This window comes from Myotis nattereri (assembly GCF_964212035.1).
Source record: "Myotis nattereri genome assembly, chromosome: 17".
Lineage (NCBI taxonomy): Eukaryota > Metazoa > Chordata > Mammalia > Chiroptera > Vespertilionidae > Myotis > Myotis nattereri.
Genome location: NC_138092.1, coordinates 8094956 through 8112967, shown reverse-complemented (window position 1 = coordinate 8112967; position 18012 = coordinate 8094956).

Sequence of the window (18012 nt, the reverse complement as noted above, 5' to 3'; positions counted from 1 at the left end):
TCCAGATCTTCCTGAGGTCACCGTGGCTCTGTTGCGTTCCACTGGAGCTGAACACCGCTAATCTGGCACAGCCTGGCTCTGAAATGTCCGTCTCCCGAGGTTTCCATCTTTTCTATTTCATTTGGCACAACTTACCTCCCTCCCCCTCCCCACTCAGCCCTGCACATCCCACTAAACAGCTTTCAGTTAAACTTAAAGAAAACCTTCATTATTCCCATTTCTTTCATGCTGGACCAGGTTAAGCGAGCAAATGTAAAATCCCTTTTCTGCTAAACGAGGCCTACCCAAAAACAAGCTACTGAACCAAATAATCAGAAATAAAGGCAGTGCAACCTAGAATGTCCACCTACATGTCTGTGACCTCAACCGGAGTCCTTTTTAAAACAAACAACAAACAAAAAAACCCCTACTATTTAGAAAAAGGTTTGAAATTTTTTTCATATGCTATTACGTTATTTGATAAGTAAACTGTTTCCCTGTCTCTACTTGACCAAGAGAGAAAGAGGAAGCAGGGATTGAAAGCAAGAAATATAACAAGGGTCTTTTCTCGAGGGGTTTCACTAGAAATAAGGTTACAGAGCCATTCAAAGATTAGAGGGAGGTATGGACAGTCATGGTCTGAGACAAACCATGGATGCCCACAGAGGCTCAGGATAAGGTAAAAATATAGGTTTATATGGGAAAATATTTCTGCCTCAGATTATCTTCAATAAAGCTGATCCCATGATTTCCAACCTCTTACTCTAGATTTCTTTTAGGTCCCTGGATGGTTCTCACCCGCCAAACTCACTCCTCGTGTGCTCAGGAGACAGGGTCTGGGGTAATAAGACTGTCTCTGAGTCTGTTGATACCAGATAAGACTTAGGGACATCAGCAGTCACTCTAATTAGTGCTTATGAGAAATCAAAAGCTTTGCTTAGATTCTGTGCTTCTGTTGAAAATTAAATGCTCAGAACAGTAACAAATGGTTAATCGCATTTTTCTGAAATTTTAAAGACAGAACAGTCCTCATAGGGTAGGCTTTCTATTAGGTGCATTTTCAGAAGAGGTCTGGTCTTTACTTTTTATTGAGTAGATAGAGTAACAGGAAAGGAGACTGCTGAGTGGGGGAAGCCGCTATGCAATTCCCTAGTCACACAGTAGGGCTGCATCCTACTCTGCAGGACCTGGGTCGCCCTAGGAGGGCAATGCTGCTTCAGCGTTTCACAGGAAGAGGCGGGCACAGCTCTACTTTATTTTCTTATTCAGTAGGAAGTACCTTTTACATCCCTCTATCACAGTGATGGCGAACCTTTTGAGCTCGGCGTGTCAGCATTTTGAAAAACTCTAACTTAACTCTGGTGCCATGTCACATATAGAAATTTTTTGATATTTGCAACCATAGTAAAACTAAGACTTCTATTTTTGATATTTATTTTATATATTTAAATGCCATTTAACAAAGAAAAATCAACCAAAAAAAATGAGTTCGCATGTCACCTCTGACACGGGTGTCATAGGTTCGCCATCACTGCTCTATCAGGAAAAGTGAAAAGTCTATTCCATCTTCTTTCATTGGCAGCCCACGGCTTCTCAGGTTGCACCAGTTCTGGGTAAACTTAGAGCCACTCTAACAGTAATAAACATCTGCCAGTATGGGACCTTGAGCCTCTTATTCCCCCCAGATGATTCCCAGGCTTTCTCTGCAAGTAGGTTTCACCAAACACCTGCTGGAGAGCCTCAGAGAAAAGGAGGTAGGTCCTCCCCATGTCACTAGACATTCCGACTGCTGCTGCTCTCTGTGACTATTCAACAAATATTTGCCCAATACTTACTCTGTGTCAGAAACTGCGCTAAAATTAGAAAATCAGTAACGGGGACACAGCCTGAACCTGGGTGCCTTGTTACACTTTGGAAACCTGCCTGTTTACTTTGGAAGTGACTGCTGCTTATGAAAATGGGGGATTTTAAGTTATCGGTGCACAAGTACTAAAGTATGGTGATAGAGGGTAGTTCTGTACATAAACAGATAGAATAATTCGGCTACAATGACAAGTGGCCTGTCCGTTCTTAGACTTGCCAAGTCTAGTCTACCAAACCACTGCAGGCAACATGATGCCTTAGTTTCACTGTGGCCAGAATAACACTCCCATTTTTCCAATCAAAAGTGAGAAAAAGGAAGTGTTTTAGAGAATGTCAATTGTGTAACTTCTTTGTAAAGGAGTAAAAAGAAAGGTGTGACCTTCTCATTTGAAGGATGACATAATGGCTCTGGCACTTATCCTTTTAAATTGGTGATCCTTTTAACTGTATTTACATTTTCATTACCTAGAAGCTGCTGAACCAATTGATTTTTTAAAAAAATATACATTTTTATTGATTTCAGAGAGGAAGGGAGAGAGAGAGAGAAAGAGAGAGAGAGAGAGAGAGAGAGAGAGAGAGAGAGAGAGAGAGAAACATCAATGATGAGAGAGAATAATTGATAGGCTGTCTCCTGCACGCCCCTCACTGAGGATCGAGCCCAGGCATGTGTCCTGAGCAGGAATTGTACCATGACCTCCTGGTTCATAGGTCAACGCTCAACCACTGAGCCACGCCAGCCAGACGGAACCAATTGATTTGTTTAAAAATGTTTCCAACTCTGGGAACATAGTTGGCTATTTCCCAAGTTGAATGACTAACCCTCCAAGTGGCACCAGTCCTGGCGCTGCTGAGAGCCCTCACCTTTGCTCTTCCTCGGGGACTACACAAATCCAGAAGGAACTGGTTGCTGGGAAGAGTGACACGGGTGACTTACTACCAAAAATATCCCTCCAACTAACTTCAGAAAATACTTTCCCCTGAATTATAAATGAAAAAAAAAGTTTATATAGGCATATAAGTCTAAAATGTACTTCATTTTTTAATTTTAGATTGTATATGCGGGGAGGAGGGGGAAACCATTCTTCATGGTGATTTATGGTAATAAAACCTCAAGAGAAATCTGGACAGGAGGCCTTGTCCAAGGTTCAGAAACTGGTTGCAGGAAGAACTCAGGATCTGACCTCCTTGAGCAGGTTGGAGTTTGCTTCCAGGTTTCTATGTCTATGAGGTTGGAGAGTGAGAATACTGTTTCTGGCTGAGTGGGTGGTGTCTCTCTTCAGAGGTTGTGTCCCAGAAATGACAGTCACAATGGCAGTGGGAGTTGTGGTTCTGCTCCCTTGTGTCGTGTAGGGTAGAGGTTGTTTTGATGAAAGTGAGGAAACAGTGTGTGTGTGTGTGTGTGTGTGTGTGTGTGTGTGTGTGTAGGGGGAACTGAAAAATATGTTGAGTAAGAAAAATCCTGTGAAAATTATATTATCACTAATTTTGTAGTTTTTTTCTTTATTAAGTCTATATTTTCTGAATGACTTTACAACACTGTATAACCCTAATGTAACTCAAACTTACTCATTTTTAATTTAGCTTAAAGTTATGCCTTGAGTGGTATGGAATACCCAAGATTCATGGAACAGGTTCATTTGCATTCAAGTCCTTATGATGTGTAGCATTTGTGGCGTAAAAAAGTTCTCCATCTACCAGAATTTTGAGAGAGTAGTAGACTCAGCACTTCTCAGGTGGCTTAGATCCTGGGAGAAGGATGGGTGGTTGAGGGCAAGATGCTATTCTGAGTTGCCTGAGATACCACAGAGTGCTACGGACTGCAAAGTCCACTCATGGGTAAGGGTCTCAGCTGCTGAGGGTCCAGGACAGATGGCTCCCTTCCCTGCCAGGAGGGCAATGTCTCAGAACTATTTCACTTATAGGTGGGACTTAAAAAAAACCAAATAAATAAGCAAACAGAAGAAACAAACCCCTACATACAGAGAACAAATTAATGGTTGCCAGATGAGAAGGGGTTGAGGGGTAGGTGAAAAGGTGAAAGGGATTAAGTAGTAATAAAAAAGGTCAAAGTGATGTACAGCACAGCCTAGGGAATATATTGTGGAATACTGCAACAACTATTCCATGTAGTAACTATCAGATCGGCGTTAGGCTTACGGGGGTGATCACTTCAGAAGGCATGTAAATGTCTAATCACTGGGTTGTACACCTGAAACTAATAGAACATAGTATGTCACTGTAATTATAACATACGTTCAAAAATATTTTTTAAAAAGAAAAGCATGAGGTCTGCTCAGGATATTGTGGAGGCTTAATTGGCTGTGCTCAGCATACAGCTGAGATAGGCTCCAAGCCAATCATGTAATGTAAATAGTACCAGGCAGGCAGGGGCTGTAATTGCCTGCTCTTGGCTACTCAGTTTGCCACCATGCTAATTGCTGTAGGATGTGTAACACGCATACGAAGAAAAAAAAGAAAGGATAACATTTAACATTCGGACAGAACGCAAAAATTAGAGAATACTTTTTACTTTAAGAATGGTTCTAGAAAACCCCAATGGCATGGCTGAAATGTTTTGAATATATTATTTTTCTCTCTTGAACAACTGATTTTTTTAGAGAGCGTGGAAGAGAGGGAGGGGAAGAGGGGGAGATAGAGAGATAGAGAGGGAGAGAGAAACATGGATGTGAGAGGGACACACTGATTGGTTGCCTCCTGCACATGCACCAACGGGGGCCTGGGGATCAAACCTGCAACCCAGGCATGTGCCCTTGACTAGGAATTGAACCTGTGATCCTTAGGTGCCTGGGGTGACACTCTAACCACTGAGCAACAGTGGCCAGGGCTAACTTTCGTTTTAATGGCCATCATGACACATCGCCTTCTCTTGCTTCTTTGAATCATCTTTCCTATTCTCATGCCCTTAATTCCTCACCTAGCCTCTCATGTTTTAGTACTTGGCTTCTGTTCTTTTCCTAGATCTTTCCTTTGGTGAACGTATCTACTCACTCGTGAAACCAGCTATAGCTTTGGTAGCTAGCTTTGTTTCTGGCTCTGATCTTGTTTTCCAATTATTACCCTTTACCTCCCCTACTGCCTAATGGACATTTCTAAGTATTTTGCTATTATCTTAAAACCAACAAGTTTATGATTAATTTATCATCCTCTCCCATGTCTTATCCTAGTCCTGGTTTCTGCTCTGAGTTCTATTAATACATTCATGATATTCCCAGGTTCTCAGCCTCAAAACGAAGAATTTTGACTTAGTCCCATTTATCTCTTATTGTCAGTCCTACTTCCTCAGTCTTTTTGTGTCTTTTCTTCTGTTTCTTCCCCTTTTCTATCTGCCACCCCACAATTCATCTGACAACTGAACTTTTACATTGAACCATACCAAGCTTTTGGTCAACATGATCACGAATGGCAATTTCAGATGGTTCATTCTAACACAGAAGCTGCTCAGAGATGTCTGCTTGGATTTATGGGGAATTAATAAAGTTTGGATTCCAGTCCTTTACGAACCTGCTCAACCTTGTCTTAACTCTCAATATTGGAAGCATTTGCTGGTGCTCTCAAGGGCACAGAGAGATCTTGGTTTTCCAGCCATGTCTACATAGTTCAGGCATTCCTGTGGCCATGTATCCTACCTACCCCCCAACCATCCTACCCCCAGGTTCCTGGCAGAGGCCCTGAGAATATATTTTCATGATACTGCTTCAAACACTTTTTGCAAGTAGCAACGGAATAAATTTTTAATCAGTCAGTCAGATCTTTAATACCTGCACTTTGTTTACTTGCTTCTGCCAGAAGGAAAAGCTCATATAGGGAGGACCTGCGATTCCGTTCGTTTTGCCCTCTGCTCTGGCAGTCAGCTGGCCTTCAGGGCACAGCTTCAGGTCCATCTGTTCAAGCTTTTGCCTGATTGACATGGAGAATCACTCAGGTGAGCGGCCCTTAGATTATCTTCTTCTCTTTGTATGTGTAACCGGAGACCCCTGGTGCTGCCTCCTCCTCCGTGCGACCTAAATAGACAAATTCACAAACGGTGTTTTCTGTAGCGATTCTATCTGTTCTCATAACTTCTTCCTCAAATCCTTTGTGAAACAAGTCAGCTGATAAGTATATACATAAATGATACATTTAAAACATTCCAACTGGTAGTTTAACAATTTTTTCTCTGCTTTGAAAGATCTTTTATATTGAAAACAAGCATTTCTAGTCTCATTATATTGAAAGATGAGTACAAATTATTTTTTTGCCTAAATACTGTTAAATTTTGTATTATTCAAACATATACATTAGCAAAAACAAAACAAAACACTAGTATAATAAACTTCCATGTGCCCATCATCTAGCTTCTACAATTATCCACTCTTCGCCAATCATGCTTCATCTATCCCCCATAGTTTTTCTTGGAATATTCTAAAGCACAATGATCCATTTAACCTATGAATATTTTAGTATATGTAGCTAATGGAATAAAGCATATAAAGATATAGCTACTATGTTATTTTCACACCTAAATGTTTAATAGCAATTATTCATTTCTTTGAAATGCCCAGTTCACATTCAAATTTCCCTGATTATCTTCAAGTCCCACAGACTGCAAATAGGCAGTCTCTAAAGCAACTTTTACTTGTTAGCAATGTCCCACCACTCTCTTTCCTCTGCCATTGTTTCATTATTTTGTCCAGCAGCTCCTCCCACTCTCTGAATTTGACTGATGACTTAAAATTTTTTAGGTGAAAATATTTTGTGGGTGATGTTGTAGATTTGCTATTTCCTCATAGTAGAAGTCATATAAGATCTATTTGTTCTACTCAGTGTTGCTAAAATTAATCAGAGGAATTGTCAAGACCTCCATTTCTCATACTTTTCAAAGGAAGCTTTAAGTGTGTACATAATGAACTGTACCTCCTCATTCAACAGATTTTTCCAGAACACAAACTTCAGAGCCCGGTGCTCAGCACTCAAGGATAATTGAGAAACCTAGGAAGTCCAACATTGAGCATTTGCCTTTAAGAGATTTATACCCCCTATAAGAGAGGTAGGGAGACAAAGCTATGCATGAGACTGAGCAAGTAACATTGTAAGCCTTAGAAAGCAGTACAAGCAAGGTAGCATGTGATTAATAGAAGGTTAATATATATATATTTATTGATTTCAGAGAGAGGAAGGGAGAAGGAGAGAGAGAGACATCAATGATGAGAGAGAATCATTGACCAGATGCCTCCTGCTTGTCTGCTACTGGGAATCAAGCCAGTGACCCGTGACCTTCTGGCTCATGGGCCGATGCTCAACCACTGAGCATCACCGGCTGGGCATTTAATAGAAGACCTTTACAGATGCTGTTTGGTGTAGAATTACGCAAATGGGAGAAAGAAATGGTGTCGGAATACAAAAATGGGAGAGGGAAATCACAGAGCAACAGGGGACATGAACATTTAGATCTAGGTGTGTTTAATTTCAGAAGGTGGTCTCTTAACTGCAATTCTAGTTTCGCCTTTGATCACACGATGACAATGTTTCTCCTTTCTCATAGCCACACATAGCTCTTTCTCCCACTTTTGTATTCCCATTTCCCCTAAAGAAGGGCCTCCGAGCTAGGGTTGAAAGGGTTTGCAGGACTTGCCAGCAGAGAGAAGAAAAGAGACATGGTACCTAAAATGACCTCCTAGCTGAAGACAAGAGGGAGAGAAAACAGTGGGTTCTGGGGGCAGCTTGTCCCATTAATACCATTTTCTCATTAACTCTGAACCCGTGTGAAAAGGGACCCCGCAGGGATCCGTAATGACTAGCTCTGTCGTAGTGAATGCACTTGGTGTCAGGGCCCCACGCTTCGGAGGATGGGCTGGGAGGTGACTTCATTGGGAGCAGTGGTTTTCAAACGTAACAAGCTGGTTACAAGGAGGAAAGTAAGAGATTTTCTTTCTGGCAGAGGCAAGACAGCAAAGTATCGATGCAAGGTGTCTGGGCGAAGCCCAGGAATTTACACTGTTGACGAGCACCCTGGACGCAGGTCGTCCAAGAACTACATTTTGAGAAATACGACCCAGGAGAACGAATGTCCAGGGGAAGAGCAGATAGTTTGCTTCAGGCGCGCACAGGAATTGCCTGGGCCTCCTTCCACGATGAGGATGATATTAGCATTTCTACGCCAGGAGCCATGCTAAGCTGCTCACGTGCTCTTTCACGATGAATTCCTACAATAGGACCCAAAGAGATAAGCTCTGTTTGTACTCCCATCTCACCAACGAGGCAGCCAAGGCTCAAAGAAGCTCAAACCAGGGACAATGTTTCTCCTCTTCCATCGCCACGTAGATGCTCTCGGTGCCACAGGTTTTACTGTCTCCTCTGGCAAAGGATCACGTTTTAGTTCGCTTGTTTGCACGTTATAAAAGGAAGACTCCATGCTCTGACAAAAACCTAAATTCTCAGGTGAAAGGTGTGAAATGAATGAAAGTTCACGGGCCAAAACCTCCGCCAACTGCTCCGTTTCCGCCTCAGCCCCCGCAGAGGTGCAAGTCTGTTGTCTATTCTACTTGCAACAGAAGTGGCATGATTTCTGTAGGGACTCAGTAGACAGTCCAAATTACAGTGTTTCCAAACATTAAACTTGCTTTCCTCACACATGGCTTTTAAAGAGATGGAGCTGGGGGTGAAAACGGTAACTATTTTAAGAAATAAAATACAATTTTATAGCCGAAACCGGTTTGGCTCAGTGGGTAGAGCGTCGGCCTGCGGACTGAAAGGTCCCAGGTTCGATTCCGGTCAAGGGCATGTACCTGGGTTGTGGGCACATCCCCAGTAGGAGATGTGCAGGAGGCGGCTGATCGATGTTTCTCTCCCATCGATGTTTCTAACTCTCTATCTCTCTCTCCCTTCCTCTCTGTAAAAAATCAATAAAATATATTTTAAAAAAATACAATTTTATATTTATATGGTGTTTATAAAATACTTTATGGCATATATATATACCTTTAAAATTTATTCTATACTTTCATTGGGTGGAAGCTAAAAAGAAGAGAAGGAATCCTGCACCTTTGCAAACATCTTAAGTTTCAAATAAGTGTTTAATAAGATGTTCTGTAATGTCAATATCTGGGAGGTTGTGGGGGACAGTTGAATTACTCATAGTAACTTCAGCCCATAACTGGTTTTAAAATGTACCTCTGATAAAGATAATGGGGAGAAAAGAACTAGACAGATTTGCTGGGTTGCCTGGCTTGAAAGAAATGCTTATCAGATTTACTTAAAGCAAATCATTCCTTCATGTAGGTACCATTCCTTCTTTGTATCTAGTGAAATGCAGAGGAGTTCAGGGAAGTCACTGATTTCTCAAGATGGGTTGGATTTGCTCTTTGTCTAATGGGAAGACGGCATTGAACTTTCTGGTCTGGCACCCCCATGCAGGGAAATACACTTTAACTACAACACAGCATGTTCTGAGCCTGTGTTTTCTCTGGATAGTAGTAGCAGAAGCACAGTGTTCATTTAAATTAAGCCAGTTCCTCCGATAATAACAAAGTAATTAAAGAAGCCACCAAGGAAAAAGAACCAATTTATTTGAATCCTGTTCATAAAAACTACAGCAAGAGCCTGGAGGTACTAAAGCATGTGGCTGGGATGGCAGATTGATGATGCTTTAAAATTCTGCGTGGAATGCATCTCGATATTAATTCCGAGGCGTATTCCTCATCTGAAAATAATACGGGATGCAAAATATTTTATCCTTCTTAAGAGAAATGACATTCTATTAAAATGCCTCGATAAGAAATTGTCACATAGCTTGAAGACCACTTGACCGCTAGTAATACCTTCACATCAGAAAATTTCAATGTACTCATATTTTTTTTACATTCCCAACGGGATGGAGGGGCCGCTGTCTTTGATGCTGGCAAGAGTGTGAAATTCATATGCTTTATCCTCAATGTTATTAACGGAATCACAAGGATATATTTGGAGGCCCAACGAGGTTCCTATTTTTTGTCGGTACCAAAAATCTAAATGGAGTTGAAGATGTGTCACATGTTTCCACATTCCCATTAGGCACTGAAGGCGATTTTAAAGGAAAAATACATGAGTAAAATACCTCTCGCTTTTATACTCGATAAATGCAGCAGCAGAACATTACATCTAGGTCCCCACACAAAATTTCACAATTTCTCGCCGTGCATTTTAGCAGAATGGCTGCTCCTTTGTGCAAAGCAGCACTCTGCCACATTTCACGTCTCCCGCTGAAATATGGGTCACGTGAATGGCATCTGGCGGTGAAGGAAGCAGAGAAAAAGCAGATGCATTATAGGGCCTATTGACTAAAAGATGGCAACCCTGTCTTTCAAGAACAACTTGTAGAAAAATGTTAATTTTGAGGAACTTGAACTGAACTAACTTGAGAGAGGAAAAATATCCTTAAACTATCCAACTTACCCATGAATAAAATGAAAAATGAAAAACTTAAAACTATTCCATGTTCATAAAGTAATAAAAATAGACCTCAGCTTCTTGTTAGAACCAGTGAAACAGGAAGAAAGAAGCTGATAGGCAAAAAAAAAAATATTCATGGAAATAAAGTAGAGAGAGGGAAAAAGTGAAAGAAGGGGAGTAGCATGGAAAAACAACAAAAGAAGAAGGATAATAGGACTCAATTTGTGGGAAAAAAGCTTCTAAGAGGAAGAGGAAACTCCCACGGGGCAGGAAGGATTCAGCGCACCTCCACAACCAGTCCCCTGCTCCCTGCAATTCTGTTTCCAGAGTCCCGTTTGCCATCCTCGGTGCGATGGATGGACCCCTTTGAGATATTAAACTCTTCATCTTCTGAGCCTCTCGTGCCGACGGGCTTGCTCAGTCAGAACCTGTATCCAGCCCCTCCTTCAAGCAAAGTGTGGACAGGAGGAAGACTTTTTAGAAGTTTGACCTAAACGCTGTGTTTTACCTGTGGAACTTTTTCCATTTTAGCGGGTCACATTGTTATCTTAAATCAGGAATAGTTAAGACATTTATTTAAAAAAAAAAAACCAACAACACACAAAAAAACAATTGCCCCAGTTAACATTGCCGCAGTTAACATAAACTTCAACGAAGAGCAGATCTGATGTGGTTGCCTGCGCATTCTCTAACATTTTATACACGTTGAGGGTTTGAATTTGGCAGCTGTTTCACTAAAAGAAGTATCATACAGTGGGGCCTTGACTTACGAGTGTCCCGACGAACGAGTTTTTTTGAGATACCAGCTGTCTCTCCGCCGAATTTTTGCTTTGAGTTGACAGAGTAATTTGAGTTAACGAGCTCCTTAACGAGCTCGGTCTCGGAACGAATTAAACTCGTAAGTCAAGGCCCCGCTGTACTGGAGATCTCTCAGTTTACTGTAAGTAATGTGTGCTGACTTACAAGTGTTCCTAAGGAAGAGCGTATGGGGCCAATGCTCTTGTCATTGCTGACTCAGTGTCCAGGGCTGCCTTGTTTTTCTGAATCCGGGGACAGTGGCTGCATCTACCATGCAATATATAAGCAAACTGGACAATCAGCTATGCTCCAGAAGATTCTGATGAAGCAACATTAAGCTATGCAGGCATGCCAACATTCTCTTGTTGCTAAGAAAGAAAATTACAGAAATAAGTGTACCAACTTTTAATGTGCCGGTTGAGAGAGTTAAGAGCTATATTTTAAAGACTAATGGAGAGGAAAAAAATCCCAGAGCCTTCAAAAGAAGCTCCCGAACAATTAAACAATGTCCATGAGTTCTCTTTTCTGAATGGTATAGTCAATCAAATTCTACTAAGTTCAATGAGCTGCACTAGATTCTGGGGACTGAAAATTGAATTTATACATAATCCTCACCACAAAGGCTTATAGAGAAACCCTGGAAGAATGTCTATACACCAAAAAATGATACCTGTTAACAACTATTACTTCTCTAGGGTAGGAAGAAGACAATTAGGTAGAATAGGACTCATTTTAATCTGTATTTTTTAGCATTTATTATGCACATGCATTACTATCATTTCTTCATTCACTCATTCGTTCAAAAAGCATTTGCCCTAGCAACTTGACCTCTTTAACTAACCAAATCAGCTTCCTTCTCAATTAAACTGCAGAATCAATAAAGTAAAAATCAGCATCAGACCATTATAATGACTCAAGATTTAGTTCCCTGTCAAAACAATTCAAGAGCCTGAGTATGGTCCTTGTATGTTGTGCATCTCTGTTGCTAGGAAATGAATTTGAACTAAGGAAATCTGAAACAAACATCAGACCCTCTGACTTAAAAGTAGAAGACATTCGATCTTATCTGTTTAATAGGTTTCACTCTGGTATTTCCAAATCACGCAAGTATCACCTCAGCGAAAGAACAGCACAGGCCCGTTAACCTGGGTGCTTGGATTTGAATGCTAGGGTGGCGGGATCGGGAGAATGAGGGTGAGAAACCAGCTATTGTTACGCAGGCTTCAGGAGGCTGAGGCCCTTAATACAGGTCGGGTGTGGTTTGTGTATTTTAATCTTACTTTAAGTACTAGCTAAATAGTTTTTGTTTCAAAAATATATATACGAGTATAGTGGTTTCTACTACCAGGTAACCCTGAGGTTGCTTGGTGCTTTAAGAATTCAGATGCTCTGCAATATAATTTCAATATCTGAATTAATTTGAATAGGAAGAACAGTTAAATATGGATTGTTCACAGATTATTTCAAAAGGCAAGACCTTATTATTGCCAGCCCACATGTCACTAGCTGCTGAGTGACACCACGCATCACATTAGATGGAAATTAGAGGAGAGTTCCTTTGTTGTAAATTAATTCATGTACTCTTGGGAAATTAGGACACACAGCAGATGTAAAGCAGCCTTTAATCCCAGTCCCAGTGTGAACAGTGCAGAAGAGAGAGGTGGCAGGAGTTAGGGGGCCAAGAGACCATAACGGTGCCAAAGAATGGAAGAGAATATCCTGCTTTTTGGGTCAGGTTGGACCGTTTTTATGGGTTCCCAGACACCAGGTTACCTCTGCATTGTTGAATACTCTCCTTCTTTCTTATGTACTGAAGTTGGCGTGGAGGCTGACCTTAGCCAGAGAGACCCCCGGCAGGGCCTTCTTGGTTTAAAACACAGGGGCTTCATATCACAGAGGTACTTGTTCCCAGGCTGTTCCTCTGGGAAGGTCTGCTGACTGAGTACAGGGTCCCTGTAGGGCAAGACACTTGGTGGGTTGTAGAAGGATTATTTGTAGACTTTCTTAAAAGTCTCGAGCCCGGCCGGCATGGCTCAGTGGTTGAGTGTCCATGTATGAACCAGGAGGTCACGGTTCAATTCCCGGTCGGGGCACATGCCTGGGTTGCAGGCTCGATCCCCAGTGTGGGGTGTGCAGGAGGCAGCCGATCAGTGATTCTTGCTCACCATTCATGTTTCCGTCTCTCTCTCCCTCTCCCTTCCTCTCTGAAATCAATAAAAATATATTTAAAAAAGTAAAAAGTCTCTGGATATGGCCCACTCAGAGGTCTCATTTCTCGCAGACGAAGTAGCCTTTGCGGCCTAGGTCTTGAGGTGACGCTGTCTTCCCGGGTCCCTTGGGGAAGCCTCCTTCCCCCTCTCCAGCTGCCTCCACACAAGCTTGCGTCTGCAGGAGCCTCTCGCGTGGGCCAGGCCGGCGGAAATAGTGCTGCTTTGCTGCTTCTCTTCACCTGCTTGCTGGATGGTGACTCCAATGCAGTACCTCCAGATCCCCAGTCTCATTCTACGGGCCCCATCACAGCATAATTCTACTTGGATGCAAAATTAGCAGCCACATCATATTTTACTTTCAGTTTCTAATTGGCAACCATCACACGCTTTTATTAAACTCTTCCAGTCAAGCCTTCCCCGCGTCATACATTCGGCTTATCACTGGGCCCACCTGCAGCCGGCTGTCCTCCCGTCTCTTATCGGCAAAGCCAATACTCTCTCCTGTGCCTGCTTTCCCGTTTTGTTGACAGGCTCCTTCACCCTCCACAACTCAGCCCGCAGGGTATTTAGGTAAATTCTATTCCAGAGCCTCCCTCTTCCCTACATCGGTCGCTACTTTGCAGGGACCGGTGAGTCCTTGTATCTTCCTGTCTACAGAGTGATCACAGCGTTACTGTTATTCCAACGTTTTCTTGTTTTTTTCTGGGTCTGTTGTTTGACCTCTTCTTCATTATGCCTCCTCTGACTCTTCCCGCTCACCCCAACTCTTTAATCAAGTTTCCAAGGCCTTTTCTAATCCTCAATGAATAATAATAATATATATAATACTTTCTTACAAATAGCTGTCCCAAACAACTCCACATTTTTACTAATTGGCATGTTTCTCTGGAGATGGTATTCAATAATGGGAAAAGACAGGCGTTTTGGCATTGAACAGAGTTGGTGCCGTTGTTTTCAGGGGGATACATTCGCCCCTGTGAGCCTGCCTTGGTCTCAGTGTCGTCATCTCTCAAGTGAGCTGACGATGCCTGCTTTGGAGGCAGAGGGTGACCTGAGCTCCGAGGTGAGGTCCCTGAGACTGGTGTTCACTGTTAGCCAACCCTTCAAAGTTTAGCAAGTGATTTTGTTTGTTGTTTGTGTTAACCTTCAGGTAGACCGTAGACGAAGAAAGTGTGGAGGAATGAGTAGTGAATACAATGATACGTGAATTGAGGCGTTTATCTATAATAATAAAAGGGTAATATGCTAATTAGACTGGACAGCTGAACGACCTTCCTGATGTCTTTCTAGATGATTTTCCGGACGAAGCCGGGGCTGTGAGAGCCGAGCCCCTTGCACAAATTTCGTGCACCGGGCCTCTAATATCCTCACCGAGGATATTTTTCCATTGGTTTTTAGAGAGAATGGAAGAGAAAGGGAAAGATAGAAATATCAATGTGAGAGAAACACATTGATTGGTTGCTTCCTGCATGAGCCCCTGACCAGGGCCCAGGTTGGGGAGGAGCCTGCAACCAAACTGAGTACGTATGTGCCCTTGACCAGAATCAAACCTGGGACCCTTCAGTCTGCAGGCCAACGCTCTATCCACTGATCCAGCTAGGGCTGGAGGACTTTTTAATAGAATGAATTAAGATCAGAAGAAGCAAAGTCAAAAGCAGATCTAAGAGAAAAGGTCGATTATGAAACAGACTTGTAATTGACTCAACCTTCCAGTACATTGTAACAGAAAAGAAATATCGCCTTCTAGTAGTAAAGTCATACAGCTAATTATTTGCCCCTATTTCTCCTCCTCTTTCCTGGGTATGTCCCCCTTCAGAAACCATACAATTAACAGTAATCCTATCAACAGTAACATAATTAATATTAGTGAAGCAGTCTGAGGCAATAAAGTGGCATAGGAAGTAAAAATGGTATCCATGTAATATTCACATTACATTTAATAACTATTTAAATATTTATAAATTATCTTACATTTTATATTTGCGAAATGCTTCACAACCACTTTTTATTAATTATTACATACCACTTATCCCTTGGCACTCAGGTTTCCAGATGCAGCACTGCTGTGTTTTGGTTTTTTTTTTCACTAATCTGAAAGCAACATTTAGCTTTATCAAGCATTTTTCTAAGTTCTCATATCTAAAGGGTTGGGTCACATAGAAAACCATTTTTTAATCATAATAGAAATAGACGTGATCTTTGCAGCATCTAATACCATCCTTTTAAAGCTCAGGAAAGTGAAATGATTCATCCAAGGTCACAGAGCTAGTCCTATTAATGGCTGGGCATATAGAAGTCCTGATTAGCCTAATCCCTGGGTTTAGGAGTATATGGAAACCAGAAAATGGTAGCTGTGCTAACTGGAATATGTAGAACTAGAATTTCGTGACCAAATCTGAGTGACACGCTTACATTTTCCCAGAGTTTGAATAAATCAGTCCTGTGTGACTAGAGTAGCATCTAGAACTGCTGAAGTTTAGGTTCACTAATGCCATGAATGTTTTCATACTAAATGCACTTTCCTATATAGGTTCTGATGCCGTGAAATGGGGATCACTCATGACTTTCCCCTACTGCCTGTGATCTCCAGTGCCTTTGTTTGTGCTCTAACAGAATATGTATGACTAGAGGCCCAGTGCACGAAATTCATGCACTCATGGGGGTCCCTCAGCTCGGCCTGCACCCTCTCGCAGTCCAGGAACCCTTGGGGGATGTCCGACTTACAGCTTAGGCCTACAGGGAGTGGGCCTAAGCTGGCAGTCGGACATCCTTAGCGCTGCCGCAGAGGCTGGAGAGGCTGCCGCCATCACTGCTGCCACACACTTACTATCAGGAGGCAGCTCCTGCATTGAGCGTCTGCCCCCTGATGGTTAGTGCACACCATAGTGACTGGTTGTTCCGCCATTCGGTCGATTTGCATATTAACCTTTTATTATATAGGATGTGATTGCTGTCTGTTTCACACTCGTCTCTCGTTAACATCTTCTGACCCCTTGTAACAGCAGCCTCTCTCGAAAGGTTGTCAAGTCGTTTCCAAAGCGACCTCAAAGGGAGGGTGGTCACAATCTTGGAAGGTTGACATCTGCCTTTGCCCTTGGTTACCCTAGGAAATATCAGACATTAGGGGAAGGGGAATAAAAGGCATGATCAGTAAGTGAATAAAATAATAAACATTAAAAGGCAAGACTAGAATGAAACTTGAAGATTTGTTGATGTAACAATAGCTGAGAGCAATGTTTCTCTGCTTCAGAAGGCTTACCCCACAGTCTCACGGGACTCTGCTGTGACTGAAGTCACATTTCTTAATTTACCCTTTTTGAAATATTTAGGTCACATTTACTCTCCATCTTAGATGCAAGAAATCAGAGGCCCCTGAGTAATTTTCACAGAATCAAATGGGATGTCGCTTATGGATTACTGACCTTTAATTTGAACTCAAGTAACCTTAATGCCCCACGAGGGTAGAGGGAATAAAAATTCTGGATAAAGACAATCAGTTTGCCACACACAATTTTGTGTTTCTTTGCTGATGGGCTATTTCTGCTAATAATGATCTATTTTAATTTTTTTAAAAAGCTAAAAAAACAACTTTTGGGGTGCTTCAAAATGTTGTGCACTTTACTGATCTCTTATTAGAACCCTGAGAAGTGGGTTGGGTTTTTTTTTCATAGTATTTTCTTATAACCCTTTATATTTCTGTGGTGCCCGTTTTCATTTCTTCTCTTTCATTACTGATTTTATTTATTTAGGTTCTCTAGATTTCTTGATGAGCCTGGTTAATAGTATATATATATATATATATATATATATATATATATATATATTAACATTTCAAAGAATCAGCTCTTGGTTTCATTGATCTTTTGTATTGTTTTTCATACTCTATTTCATTTATTTCCTCTCTGATCTTTATTATTTTTATGTCCCCATGTTACAGGAGATTGGTTTATCTAACTTAGGCTATAAATATGAAAAAGTTACAAGATGGTAGGAATACAGAAACAAACATTCACCATTGAACTTTCATGAAACAGTTACTTAAGGCTGAGATAACATTGAAAGTGCTGGCACTGTGGGCAACAAACCCATTAGGCTTCTCCTCAAACTGTGGTCCTGAGACGACTTGCATTAGAATGACCTGGGGGGACCAGGAAAATGAACATGCTAAGATTTAGTTGATATGCAAGCTAAAACTTGCAAAGTATTGGTCCATGCAAACATGGCATTGAAACTGTAAACCCCCAAACAGCTGCAGTAAGGAGGGATATTGAATATTGCCTCGCAGAAAGCATTGTAATTTCGGTCACTGGCACCAGTGAAGAGGATTGTTGTTTCTCATATCATATTCAATCTCAAAGATTTTCTCCTAGCCCAAATCTTACTTCCATCGCTGCATCAAATTCAGAAGAAAGAAATACAGTGACAGAGCTATGGTTATAGAGAGAGTCAAGCGAGTGATGGAGAGTACCCACTTCTAAGGGTGCTTTATTAACCCCTGCGGCCATAGCGCGGTCCTGGATAGAGAGACTTCGATTCTCAAAGAGCTATGACCCAGAAGCTCTAACCCAGGAAAAGAAATAGAACGTTGCCAATACCTCAGACACCCTCTCCCCACCCTTGAATGGCTCTTCCCAATCACCATCTCCCGACTTCCTCCCCACCACAGGTGACCACAACCCTGCCTGTCATGGTAACTACTTTCTGCTTGTTTTGGGTGATTTTACCACCTAAGCAG